General features: G+C 41.0%; 3 non-coding genes across 3 annotated transcripts; 1 reads left to right on the top strand and 2 right to left on the bottom strand.

The window, feature by feature from the left end:
* Window positions 1–633: 633 nt before the first annotated feature.
* Window positions 634–706, top strand: TRNAK-UUU. The gene has a single exon. It is a non-coding gene; the product is annotated as a tRNA-Lys (tRNA).
* Window positions 707–6,440: 5,734 nt separating this feature from the next.
* On the bottom strand, window positions 6,441–6,513 carry TRNAA-AGC. The gene has a single exon. It is a non-coding gene; the product is annotated as a tRNA-Ala (tRNA).
* A 6,429-nt stretch (window positions 6,514–12,942) lies between these two features.
* Window positions 12,943–13,015, bottom strand: TRNAA-AGC. Its single transcript has one exon. It is a non-coding gene; the product is annotated as a tRNA-Ala (tRNA).
* Window positions 13,016–13,271: the final 256 nt, after the last annotated feature.

Raw genomic sequence — 13,271 nt, 5'->3', positions numbered from 1 at the left:
AACAACAACAACAACCGGAGTTAGTTGAAATTGTACCTGGTTCCCCCCTCCCCTTTTTTTTTTCACTTCAGCTTTGCTCCTCTGTTATTTTTTGCTCTATAACAGCATCTTTCCAGTAGGCTTACAGATGAATGTAGATGAAGAAAATGTTGACTTCAAAGAAAATCTTCCTCTTTTGAATTTAAGAGCATATGAGAAGCCAAAGAAACACTTTGAAGTGTAGTAAATTTGATCTTGCGTTTTTCCTATCTCATCTCCTATCCCTGGACTGCTAACCCCAAGGTCGGCGGTTCAAATCCTCTAAGCACTCCTCGGAAACCCTAAAAAAAGGGTTGCTATGAGTTGGAATGGACTCTACGGTAGTTATCAACAACATTTTCACCCCCAGTAGTTCTTTAACTGACAGGCCGTTGAGTTGGAACTGAGTTGGAACTGACTCCATGCCACACCACCACTACAATAATAGGTTGTTGCTGTTGTTAAGTGCCATCAAGTCAGTTTCAATATATAGCAACCCTGTATAAGGTTTCCAAGAAGCAGCAGTGGGTTTGAACTGCCAACCTTGTGGTTTGCAGTCCAATGTTGATCCTATAGAGCCACACCAGGCAAAGACTTTAGTGCAATAGCTTAGAGGCCTGGGTAGCTCAGTTGGTAGAGCATCAGACTTTTAATCTGAGGGTCCAGGGTTCAAGTTCCTGTTCAGGTGTTACACTTTTGGAGTCTTGGTGTGGTTATGTGGGTTGATGCACTGGACTGCAAGCAAAGTAGGTTTGAACCCCAAGGTGCTTCTTGGAAACCAGCAACAATCCATTTTAATGGAATAGTGCTGAGTGTGAGAGAGGTAAGTAAACCATAACCTTAGTTTTTGTTTTACTGTTGGGAGGACAAAACACACTCACCAATTTGTCATGTGACATGAGGGAAGTGGAATTGATGTTATCCTGCCTACCTGTAATTATTAGAAGTATATCAGATCCCTTTAGCTCACTCTTTTTCCTCTCTTAAACCTGGAATTAAATTAAGAAAACATCATAATGTAATTTAGCTTCTCATTATCAAACTAATCATTCTTGAATTTATATGTTTTTTCCACCTTCCTCTTTATTTCTTTCAGAATCCTCCTTTCTCTCAGATGTCCTGGGCTAACCCTAGACACTGAGGTTACATTGGGAGAACAAGAAAGGGAAAGGGTCAGGAAACTTACATTTTAGAGATGAGATGGACAATGTGACAGTAACTTAGTATGCTCTTAACTACAGAGCCACAAAGCTCATTGACTTAGTGGTCAGAAAATGGTCCTTTGAAGAACTGCCATTTGTGTTGAGGCCTGAATGATTCAGTGGGAGGCCACAGTGTCAAATCTTGAGGAAGACTGGACAAGTTCTCAATGGAGACTGTCAGCTGAAGTAAGGGCTTCTGTAATGAACTGATTAACTTACAAAGAAACTGACAGGAAAGCCCAGTGAGCACCTCTGCAGCACTAGATGTCTGTGCAGTTGAGCATTTACTCAACTCAGTTCCTCTACACTGTCACTAGCCTAACCAGTGCTAGTTTTGGTGAAGAACTACCCCTTTCCCAGGACTCTTCCTGTCCAGAGCATCATCAGTAGGGTTATTGATGATTCAGGTGTCTAGCTCAAACTGAAGGAGAGGAAAGCTGTGAGCTAGGGTTGAAATGCAAGGATTCCCACTGCAATAGGAGCCTCTCTTCCTTCTTTTCACTGTCTTGACCCCAACCAAGATCTGAGAAATGATGGAGACAAAATTACTTTCCACTGTTTTCCTTTGTAAAGTTGTTTTGATTTTCTTCATCCCCTGGATCATATTTTGCATATATTTTTTTGCTTCTAAAACCAAAGGAAAAAATCATCTTAGGTTCTGGCATTGTTGATGCTGTCAAGTGCCATTGAGTTGGTTCCAACCCATAGCAACCTTGTATCGGGTTTCCAAGGAGCAGCTGGGGAGTTTGAAACCAACCTTGGAGTCAAGCACTTATTTCCCAGCGCCACACCAGGATCTGGCATTGGTGCTGAAAACCTGTACCTCTGTTTTCCTTTTTAAAATTTCCAGGCCATTCTAAGGGTATAAAACTGGACTGTCATTAGAGTGACCTATATGTCAATGATGGTGAAGTCTGAGGCAGACCCTTACACTTCCATTTTGAGAATCTCTTTTGGATTACTCACCTGCTCCCACCTCTTCCACATGAATTTCTGTAAGAATTTCTGTGGGTGTCAAAATCTTCCTTTCACTGATTCTCTCCCTCTTGATACTTCTTCCCCAGGCTCATCAAACTGGGAGACTCCAGTCTCATGAATTCTATTCGTTTAGCTTCTCTAGGGACCAGTCATTGACTTTCTTGCTTCCCAAGCTGTTATTTGTGCCATTGAAGAGATTTCCACTCATGGTGACTCCATGTGACAGAGTAGAAGAGTCTCATAGGGTTTCCTAGGCTGTCATCTTTAAGGGAGCTGACCACCTGATGTTAAGTGTGGTTGAGTAGGTTCGTCTAACAGAGACCCTATATAGGGAGCCACTCAAAAATCGAGGAAAATGTTCAGGGAAACCTATGTCTTTGTACCCCGTTATCCCTTTTCACCCTTTCCTGGGTCTTTGTCTTGTTTTTAACTGCAGGGAAAAACTGGAGAATGTGGGCGTCGATCCCACTACCTCTCACATGCTAAGCGAGCACTCTACCAGTTGAGCTAATTCCCCTCATGGGACTCAGCTTTCAGGATTTTAACTTATTTGCAATTCAGATCAGCAACTGCCAAACCCTCTAGCCACTAAGGTTGAAGCCAGAGTCCAAGTACACTACCACTTAGCATCACAAAGACTGCTTTGGACAAGAACAGGGAAGCAATCTATTGATTTGAGAGGAGGAGGAAGAGAGATGAGGACGACCCCGGGGAAAATCACTGTAGGAAATTTCTTGTTTCCATCACAATTTTCACTTGCTGATTTTATGGAAGAAAAGAGAGCATGTCCCATCTAGGGGAGGTAACACCTAAAACCTTCTCGCTAAATAGCACAAGTATATTTTGTGGCCTTTGAATTGAAAAAGAGTTAGTATTATCAATTGACTGCTGACATATGATGTCTAGATCTGTGACATTTGCTTTTCCAAGTTCTACCTTGCTCTGTTATCTTCCAGGCTCACCCACTATGTTTAAGTACAAAATAAACTACACGGGGAAACTTATTTATGTATATGTCACTAACTGTAGGATAAGCATTGGACAGCTAACCGCAGGGTCCTTTGGAACCCTGTACAGGGATCACTATGAGTTGGAACTTACTCCACAGCATGCACTTAGGAAAGACAAAGATAATCAATCACCTTTAGCTTAACATTTCAATTAAATATTCCATCCTTGAAACACGAAAGGAGATTTGTTTTGCTTTGTTTTTCTGTCGCTAAAAAATGATTTTAGAAAGAAATCAATATTCATCTTAATTGTTGATATTATGAGATGGTGAGGCTTCATCTCTAATAGTTTAGACATGCTGTCAAAAACTCCAGTTCCTGAAAAGGGTCATCATGCTTAATAAAGTAAGTGGAAGAAGAGGAAGACCCCCAATGAGATGAATTTTCACCAGGGCTGCAACAATGGGCTCAAACTTAACAGTTGTGAAGATGGCTCAGGACTGGGCAGTGTTTTATTCTGTTGAACATAGGGTCACTAGCAACAATGACATCTGGAAACAAGAGGTCATGTGGTGTATGAAGAGTTGGTTAGTTGACTGCTCCCTATTCCTCCCATTCTTCTTCTAACAATGCTTAAAAATTGTGCTCCAAAATTTCCCTAAGCCATATGTTATCATAGAAAAACAGCAACGAATCCAGCTCCTCTAAGCCAGCAGCAGTGGGATTTCTCTTTGAGATCCCGAGGCTGCACAGTCTACACTGATTTAGTGATTTCACAGTATGTGATGGGTTTTATTTCTGACCTTCATCCACTCTGGAATCTAATTTTCACTGTGTGCTCCTGGCATCTCTGGAGATTCCATCCATTAAATCCTATATTTACTGAATACATAAAAAATAAGTTATATGTTGCTCTTAAGGTACCATTGAGTTGGTTCCAACCGATACAGACTCTATATAGAAGAGAACTAAACACTGCCCATCTTCACAATTGTTATATTTGAGTCCATTATTGCTGCCACGGTGTCAGTCCATCTTGTTGAGGGTCTTCCCCTATTTTGTAGACATTCTACTTTACCAAACATAATGTCCTTTTCCAAGGACTGGTCCTTCCTGACTTCGTGTCCAAAGTACAAGAGGCGAAGTCTTACCATACTCGGCTTGTAAAGAGCATTCTGGCCATATTTCCACTGAGACAGATTTATTTGTTCTGGCAGTCTATGCTACTTTCAATATTCTTCACCAACACTGTAATTCAAGTACATGGAGTCTTCTCCATGTTCCTTATTAACTGTTCAACTTTCACATGCATATGAGGCAATCGAAAATACCATTGCTTGGGTCAGGGGCACCTTAGTTCTCAAAGTGACATCTTTGTTCTTTAACACTTTAAAGAAACCTTTAAAGTGTTAAAGAGCAAAGCAGATTCACCCAATGCAGTATGTCATTTGACTTCTTGACTGCTTCTTCCATGAGCACTGATTGTGAATCCTAGCAAAATGAAGTCTTTGACAACTTCAGTCTTTTCTCTGTTTATCATTTATTGGTCCAGTGCTGAGGATTTTTGTTTTCTTTCTGTTGAGGAGCAATCCATACTGAAAGCTATAGTCTTTGATCTTCATCACGAAATATTTTTAAGTCTTATTTGTTTCCAGCAAGCAAGATTGTGCCATCTGCATATTTTAGGTTGTTAATGAGTCTTAGTGTGGTGCTGTGAGTTAATGCACCAGACTGCAAAGTAGTTTGAACTACAAGGTCAGTGGTTCAAGCTCACCAGTCGCTCTTTGGAAACCCTATAAAAGATCTCTATGGGTCGGAATTGACTTGACGGCACTTAACAACAACAACAATGAGTTTTACTTCAATCCTGATGCCACATTCTTATTCGTGTAATCCAGTTTTAAGGATTATTTGCTCAGCATACAAATTAAATAACTATGGTGAAAGGATATAACAATACTCACACCCTTCCTAATTTTGAACCATTCAGTATCCTCTTGGAGTCCTGGTATGGCACTGTAGAAAAGCTCTCTGGACTGCCAACCACAAGGTTGGTGGTTCAAACCCACCAGCCCCCCTTTGGAAGCCCTATACAGGGTTGCTATGAGTCAGAAGTGACTTTATGGCACTTAACAACAATAACAGAATATTTAATATGATATGTGATGAATATCAGATAGCTCTGGTTTAAGGTTCAGGACATCCTTGCAAGGAAGGGCCCAAATTTACAGAACGATTTACAAGACCTAATTAGTACTGGCACGGCACTGTGGGATAAAGCACTGGACCACAAGGTGGATTTGAACCACAAGGTCGGGTGTTCAAACTCATCAGCTGCTTCTTGGGAACCCTATACAGGGTTGCTATTAGTCGGAACCAACTCCAGGGCACTTAACAACAACAACAATCTAGGGAGAGATGATTCTTATGGGGGTGGCACAAGGAATGTTCACATTAAAGAAGTTGTTGTTGTTGTTAAGTGCCGTCGAGTCGGTTCTGACCCATAGCGACCCTGTACAGGGTTTCCAAGGGTGTAAATCTTTACGGGAGTAGAAAGCCTCATCTTTCTCCCGATTAAAGAAGTTAAACAAGGAAATATAAAAATTTCCACTGAATTTTGCAGTTCTACAGAGATTGTTGGATAGTAAATAAGGAAGACAATACAATCGATGCATTTGAGCTATGGTTTTGGATGAGAATGTTCAAAGTAGCATGCATGGGCTGCCAAAAGAACAACAAACTAATCTGTGTTGGAAGAAGTACAGCCAGAGTGCTCCTTGGAAGCCAGGATGACCAGACTTCATTTCTCATACTTCAGAAGTATTATCAGTAGGGACCAGTCTCTGGAGAAGGATATCATGCTTGGTAAAATAGAGGGTCAGGTAAAAAGAGGAAGACTCCTAGTGAAATGGATTGGCACAGTGGCAGTAGCAATGGGCTCTAGCATATCAGTTGGCGTGGGACCTGGCAGTGTTTTGTTCTGTTGTGCATAGGGTCCCTATGAGACGGTACCTACTTGATGTCACCTAACAACAACAGAGATCATCCTTTGGCCTTGATAAAAACAGTTTAGGGAAGTTTGAGTTGAGGCCTGAGTGTCTAGAAGTGTCACCTTTGGGACAGAAATAGAAAGCATAAAAGGCTGGAAATTGAGACAATATTTTCTTTGGGGAATAAGGAAGGTTACCTTTTCCCAGATGAGAAGCTGCTAAGTCATTGACCAAAGAACAAAAACAACAAAATCGACATGAGAACAGAGTATCCTAACCAAAAGGGAGAAACCAGGCAAAAGTGGAGAATGCGGGCATCGATCCCGCTACCTCTCGCATGCTAAGCGAGCGCTCTACCATTTGAGCTAATTCCCCGTCGGATGCGTATGGCTGGTATGCCACACCCACCACTTCTACCAGTTACCTGAGGCTGCAGGCCACCAAGCCCGAGTGGACTGGGCTGAGGGTGAAACTTCTCAGACTACAACGTTTGGGAAAAAACTCCAGGAGCAGAGAGGATGAGGAATAGGATTACCGAAAAAGTCACGGGGAGGAGTATGGGGTGGGAAGGCTGCGGGGAAAACCTTGCTTCCCTTTCCTGATTTTACTTTTATCTTCCGAAAGTAAGAAAAGCACATTCCAGCTGTGGAACTACGAGACCCGCAACTTCTCGATTTAGTGGCAGTTATTCCAGCCAAAATAGAAAAGCATGTTTAACAATCAATTTTTAAATATTGTCTTATGACCGATATATGGGGCAATGCCAAAGGGAATCAAGTTCCAGAAGGAGATTTGAGCGACAGAAAAGCTAAGGTAAACTTCGAAACTTCGGGAGCTCTCGAGCCCTTAGCACACAGACCAAATGTCTCTCCAACAGCATGGTGAACTGTATTCTGGCCAACTGAGCGGAATGTCACTTGGGGTGTGCTTTAAATAGAATTTTATGCAATTTCTTTGAAAGCAGCATAATATTGCAATTTCAAAAATACATTTTAAAAATGAAGTTCATCTTGGAAGTTAGAGGAAGATCTGGCTCCCTATTTATTTTGTGCGCATTGTCAACAGAATGAACTTTTCAGGGAGATAAGTAGAAGCCTCAATTGTCACTTTCTTCCTAAGAGCAGCATATCTCACCACTTGAATTAATAATAGTTTAAATGAATGGTTTAACATTAAGAAAGGTGTGCGACAAGGTTGTATTCTTTCACCATACTTATTCAGCCTGTATGCTGAGCAAATAATCTGAGAAACTGGGTTCTGTGAAGAAAAACATGTCTTAAGAATTGGAGGAAGACTCATTAACTGCCTGCGATATGCAGATGGTGCAACACTGCTTGCTTAAAGTGAAGAGGACTTAAAAACATTTACTGATGAAGATCAAAGAGTACAGCCTTCAATATGGATTACATCTCAATGTAAAGAAAACAAAAATCCTCACCACTGGACCAATAAACAACATTCTTAGATCAACAGAGAAAAGATTAAAGTTTTCAAGGACTTCATTCTTCTTGGATCAACTATCAACACTCACGGAAGCACACCAGTTGTATTGCATTAGGCAAATCTGCTGCACAAGACCTTTTTAAAGTGTTGAAGAGCAAAGATGTCAGCCTGAGGACAAAGGTGTGCCTGACCCAAGCCATGGTATTTTCTATAACCTCATATGCATGCAAAAGCTGGACAGTGAATAAGGAAGACCGTGGAAGAATTGATGCCTTTGAGTTATGATGTTGGAGGAGAATATTGAAAGTGCCATGGGCTGCCAAAAGAACCAATAGATATGTTTTGGAAGAAGTGCTCCTTGGAGGCCAAGATGGCCAAACTTGGTCTCATGCTTTGGATATATTGTCAGGAGGGACCAGTCTCTGGAGAAGGATATCATGTTTGATAAGGTGGACGGTCAGAGAAAAAGAGGAAGACCCTCAACGAGATGGATTGGGCAAGTGGCAGCATTGATGGACTCAAGCATGGCAACAGTAGTGAGGTTGGCCCAGGATCGGGCAGTGTTTCGTTCTGCTGTGCATAGGGTCACTATGAGTTGGTACCGACTAGATGGCGCCTAACAACTACAATATGCCAGCCTTCATAGTCACACTTGTTCGTTTCAAATCTCTCTTTCCGCTTTGTCTTTCTGCTTAATACCTAGTCAACAGCAGGAGAAGCTGATAGAGGAGAGATTTTCTTTTGCCCATGGATTGCCAATCTGTGTGTGTGTGTGGGGGGGTGGGGAGTGGGACAAAGTCGGCAGAGCCAAACTCTCCTGCTGTGTCTCCTGACACAATTCCCAGGTTGTTCCTCATGACTGGTCTCTTAAAGAAGAAAATGATATTTTCCTGCAAAAAATTCTTTTTTAATTTTGTGAAGTCACAAAAAAGTATGTTTGGAGAAGTTATTTTTGCCTACTCAGTTTCTTATTTTGTTTTGTATGCAATGTTTAACTTTTTTTTCAAACCTAACACAGAAGCTAGAATAAAGTGGCACTGCCTTCCTGAAAACCAGGTAAATCAGAGTACCATTGGGTAACCAAGAATTAGGAGAGGAACGGGAGCACACAAAACTGGAGAATGCAGGCGTTCATCCTAATACCTCTAGCACACTAAGTGAATGCTCTATCACTTGAACGATTTTCCCTCCCTACAAATCGGGCTGAGAACCTCAAGGTCAGCAGTTCGAAACTACCAGCTGTTCTGCGGGAGAAAGATGAGGCGTTCTGCTCCTGTAAAGATTTACAGCCTCGGAAACCCTGAACAGGGTCGCTATGAGTCGGAACCAACTCCACGGCACACAACAACAACAACATATCTGGATTGATTTCTGGGTTTTGTTGTCATGTATAGTGATCTCAGATTGTTGTCTGCTATTGTTGGCTCTCAGTCCAAAAAACACCCTTTAGCATTTTTTGTAAAGTTGGTCTGGCCATTGCAAATTCCTATTTATTAGGAAATGTCCTAATTTCACCATCATATTTGAGGGACAACTTTGCTGGGTATATGTTTCTTGGTTGGTAGTCTTTTTCTTTCAGGGTTTTGTAAACCTCGTTCTGTTGCCTCCTTGCCTATGTGGTTTCTACTGAGAAACCTGAGTTTAGTCTTTCTATTTTGTAGGTAACTTTTTTTTTTAGTTGCTCTTAGGATTCTTTCCTTGTCTTTGATTTTGGAAGGTTAGCTTATGATATGTCTTAGTGTTTTCTTTTGGAATCTATCCTGTTTGGGGTTCATTGAGCTTCTTATCTTCTCGTCTTTCATGATATTAAGGAAGTTTTCTTCCAACAACTCTTCAACAATTTTTTCTGTGCTTGTCTCTTCCTATTCTGGAATTCTAATCACCAGTAAGTTGTTCCTCTTCATGGTGTCCTGCATAACTTTTGGGTTTTCTTCGAATTTTTCCGTTCTTTTTGCTGATTGTTCTTCTAGCATTGAGAGACTTCTAGTATTGAGAGATTTCTCTTCAAGCTCACTATTTGGGCTTCCGTTGTTTCCCATCTACTCAATGTATGGTTCATTTCTGAGATCTTAGTATTAATTTCCAGGATTTGTCATTGCATGTTTTGTATTGTTTCAAAATTTGCATTTATTTTGTCTGTTTATTCTTGTAGAGTGTTCCTGAATTCTTCTAATTTTTTTTATTGTGTTCTCCTTATTTTCCTCAATCTTTCTATTGATCCTTTGAAGGTATCATTCTTTTGAATTCTTTTTCAGTTACTTCTATTCTATTACCTTTCTTCCTCAGAAATGTTTTCTGGCTCTGCATTGGTCATTTAGTTGAGCCATTCTATCTTGTTTCTTTTGTGAGTTAAAATTGTTGCTGTCTCCGGGACATTGTGAGATTGTGAAAACAAATAGTGCAGTTGTTGGACCCAGAGGGGAGACATCTCTGGGGGCCTCCTGCAATTCAAGGAACTCAAGAGGTGGTTGTAGAGGGATGTGATAACAGAGTTTCTGGCCCTAGATGAAGTTCCTATTGGTCTCAGTGGCACACTAAAACAGTGCAGCCAGCCCCCACCTCATTCTGGCATGGCTCCCAAACATGGGGCCCTGAACTCCTGGAGAGCAGGGTCTGGGCTGGGGGTGGATGAGTGTGGGAGTTGGTCACACTTCTGGTCATTAGGGAAGCATGGGGAAAAAGAAGAAATTGCACCTTTCCTGTCGCCATGCAAATGTACTCTGCCAGGCCTCCCTCAGCTGTCAAAGCTACTCACAAGATGGTTGAGCCCAGTCTGGCCAGCTGTACACCAGTTAGTTTCCTTTCTAGTCATCCTTTCGGCCTTTTTTCCCAGCAAGCACTCCATCCACCTCTCTAATCTTTCTTATAAAATTCAGGATGTCAGAATTTTCATCTGTGTCTGTTTTATTTTGTCTCTCATATCTTTGTTGTAGCGGGTCCTTGTAGTGCATCTGCCTAGTTCTCTATCCTGCTGGAAGTCTCCTATGTTTCTCTATGTATTAGCCATAAATTATGAGTTTTAGGACTCACCCTACACTGATGTGACCTCATTAACAAAACAACTAAAACCCTATTCCAAATAGGGTTACATCAACAGGAATAGGGGCCAGGACTTCAACACCTGTTAGGAAGGGAGGGGACATAATTCATTCTTTAAGAAGAACTCTGGAAAATTATAATCTTAATCTGTAAATCCATTTGCCTAGCCCCTAATGAGCACCTATGATATAAAGTCTGCCAAAGACTAATGTTCTGCAGGAAAATGGCACCTAAAGCAACAGTTGTTTCCTAATGCTCTGGTCCTGCTCCAGATATTATTAATCCACCCAGAGACTCCTACAGTCTTTATTTTCCATAAAATAAAGAAACATGAAGAAACATGAAGGATTTGCACCCCAAGCTTCATATACCACTTTTATCCAACTAAGCCAATAATCCTTATGTGAAAAAAGTTCTCATTGCCCCCAGTTACCTTGATAGGTAAAACATATTCTAATGACAAAGTTAAGAAGAAATTGGCACAAGGATCCCAATAAGTTGACTGGAAGAAAGAAAGAATAAATGGCATCTTCAAGATGACAACTTTTCTTTCTCTTCCTTTATAAACTGAACATGTCACTTGCCTTTATTTCCCATTATAGACATCTTCACCCAGTGTTTTATGCATTTTTCTTATTGGTCCTCGTAGGTTTCTCTCCACTACTGTGAATTAGAATGTAGTTCTACCTGGATGGGGTTTTTGTGTTTTATTCATTCTTGAAATCTTTACTCCTAGAGCAGTCCCTGACACAAGATATGTATTCAAGAAATATTTGTTGGATGAATCAATGAATAAATGACTTTACATTTGCTGTACTACACATTGTGAGTTGGACATCTTCAAAGCAGATGTTGGAGGAGAAAGTTCTGTTTTTTCCCATGAGATGGTGAGAAAGATCAAGCACAAAATGTAGCATGTAGTTTTTGGGGAAACCCAAATCACATTGTGCATTCATTTTATTCAAAACAATGGCATCCTCAAATCAGAAAGAAATTCAGTGATTCTCAGTGAGTAATGGATCCAACTTTCAGATTATTATTTGATAGGATTTGTTTGGTGCTTTTACTGAGTTGTTTTTCTGTCAACTGTGAAAAGAGGAAAACATGCCCTGAGTCTTGAACTCAAGACTTTCAGATTATGAGACTAACACGCTACTGACTATATCAAGAAGGCATTTCCCTGAGGGTGGCTCACAGTGGAGCAGAGATAGCTAATGGTATTCTTCAAGAGACACTGGCCAATTTCCAATTTTCTGAAACCAAGATCAGTTACTCTATCTGAGCCAGCGTCATCCCCAGGGAATCCACATCCAGGGGTTGTAGAGTCCACATCAGATGACAGAAGCCGGTGGGATCAGGACCAAGGATAATTGTGTCTGTCTTCTTACACTTACATTCCAGTGATATAGCTCTTACCCCTTCAGAGATCTCAGTGGCCCTTTCACTTTCCATGGTCTCCTTTTTTTTTTAAGATGATTTTTATTAGCTGATTGGCTAAGTGAAATGAAAGAATAATTTGTTCTAAATGAGTGAAAGATTGAATTGTTCCCAACCTTATCTTCAGCCCAGACTTCTTTCCTTATGCTATACCTCCACTTGCATCTATATGACTAGCAACATTCCCTTTTTAAACAGCCTTCGTGTTTTCTATCCTTCGTGTTTTCTCTCCCAGGATTCATTGATTCTGCTAAGAGATTAATTCAGAGTCTTTAATTTTAACCCAATTTAATTTTGGTAACACAACTATATGTCTTTATAATCTTTATGTAATAATTAACTAACTAAAGTAACGTTCAGTTTCAAAGTCTATGGAATGTTGTTTAGGATCAGAGCCACAAATTCGCAGCTCTGAAGTGCATCCTGGAGTTTAGAAAACCCTTAAGGTTTCAGAACTCCCCCGCTACAATCCCAGAGGTACTTTCTTGTTACTTTGGGCTTCCTTTTGCAGTTCCCTAATCTGGAGGCTGAGACGTAATTTCCTCCGCTCTATCCTACATATCCTAGGACTGTGACTGCATTTAGGGGCACACTACAGGAAGAATCCGCGCCTATAGAACACAGCAGAACTGCTGAGAAACAAGGCGGGGGGAGGGGGGCATATTTTTCCCCAATCCTCTTGGGACCAGAGCTACTCTGAACAAACAAAACAAAAAGGAAGACCCTCAACGGGACAGATTGACACAGCGGCAGCAACAATGGGCTCAAATATAACAATGATTGTGAAGATGGGGAAGGATCGCAGTGCTAGTATGTAATAAAAGAGAAGGGTGCACGCAGATTACTGATTTCAAAGAATTCTGTCCATTTCTGCAGTTCAAAATCTGGAGAATGTGGGCATCGATCCCACTACCTCTCGCATGCTAAGCGAGCGCTCTACCATTTGAGCTAATTCCCCACACACCTCAATTGTTTTGTCGTATATTTGTTCAGGAGTTAAAGAGTCGGTTCACACTCCAGTTTCCACTGTTTCAAGCAGAATGAAGAGCCCGTTTTTTCCAGATCATTAATGCATAATCCTATGGATTCCTGGTGGTGCAGTGATTAAATGCTCGGCTGCTTAACGAAAGGTCGGCAGTTTGAACACACCAATCGCTTTTCGGAAGAAAGATGTGGCTGTTTGCTCCTGTAAATATTAGAACTTTCGAAACACT

Source organism: Chrysochloris asiatica, unplaced genomic scaffold (assembly GCF_000296735.1).
Source record: "Chrysochloris asiatica unplaced genomic scaffold, ChrAsi1.0 scaffold00213, whole genome shotgun sequence".
Taxonomy (NCBI): Eukaryota; Metazoa; Chordata; class Mammalia; order Afrosoricida; family Chrysochloridae; genus Chrysochloris; species Chrysochloris asiatica.
The sequence above is the reverse complement of the archived record's forward strand: the minus strand, read 5'-3'. Positions and strand labels throughout refer to the sequence as shown.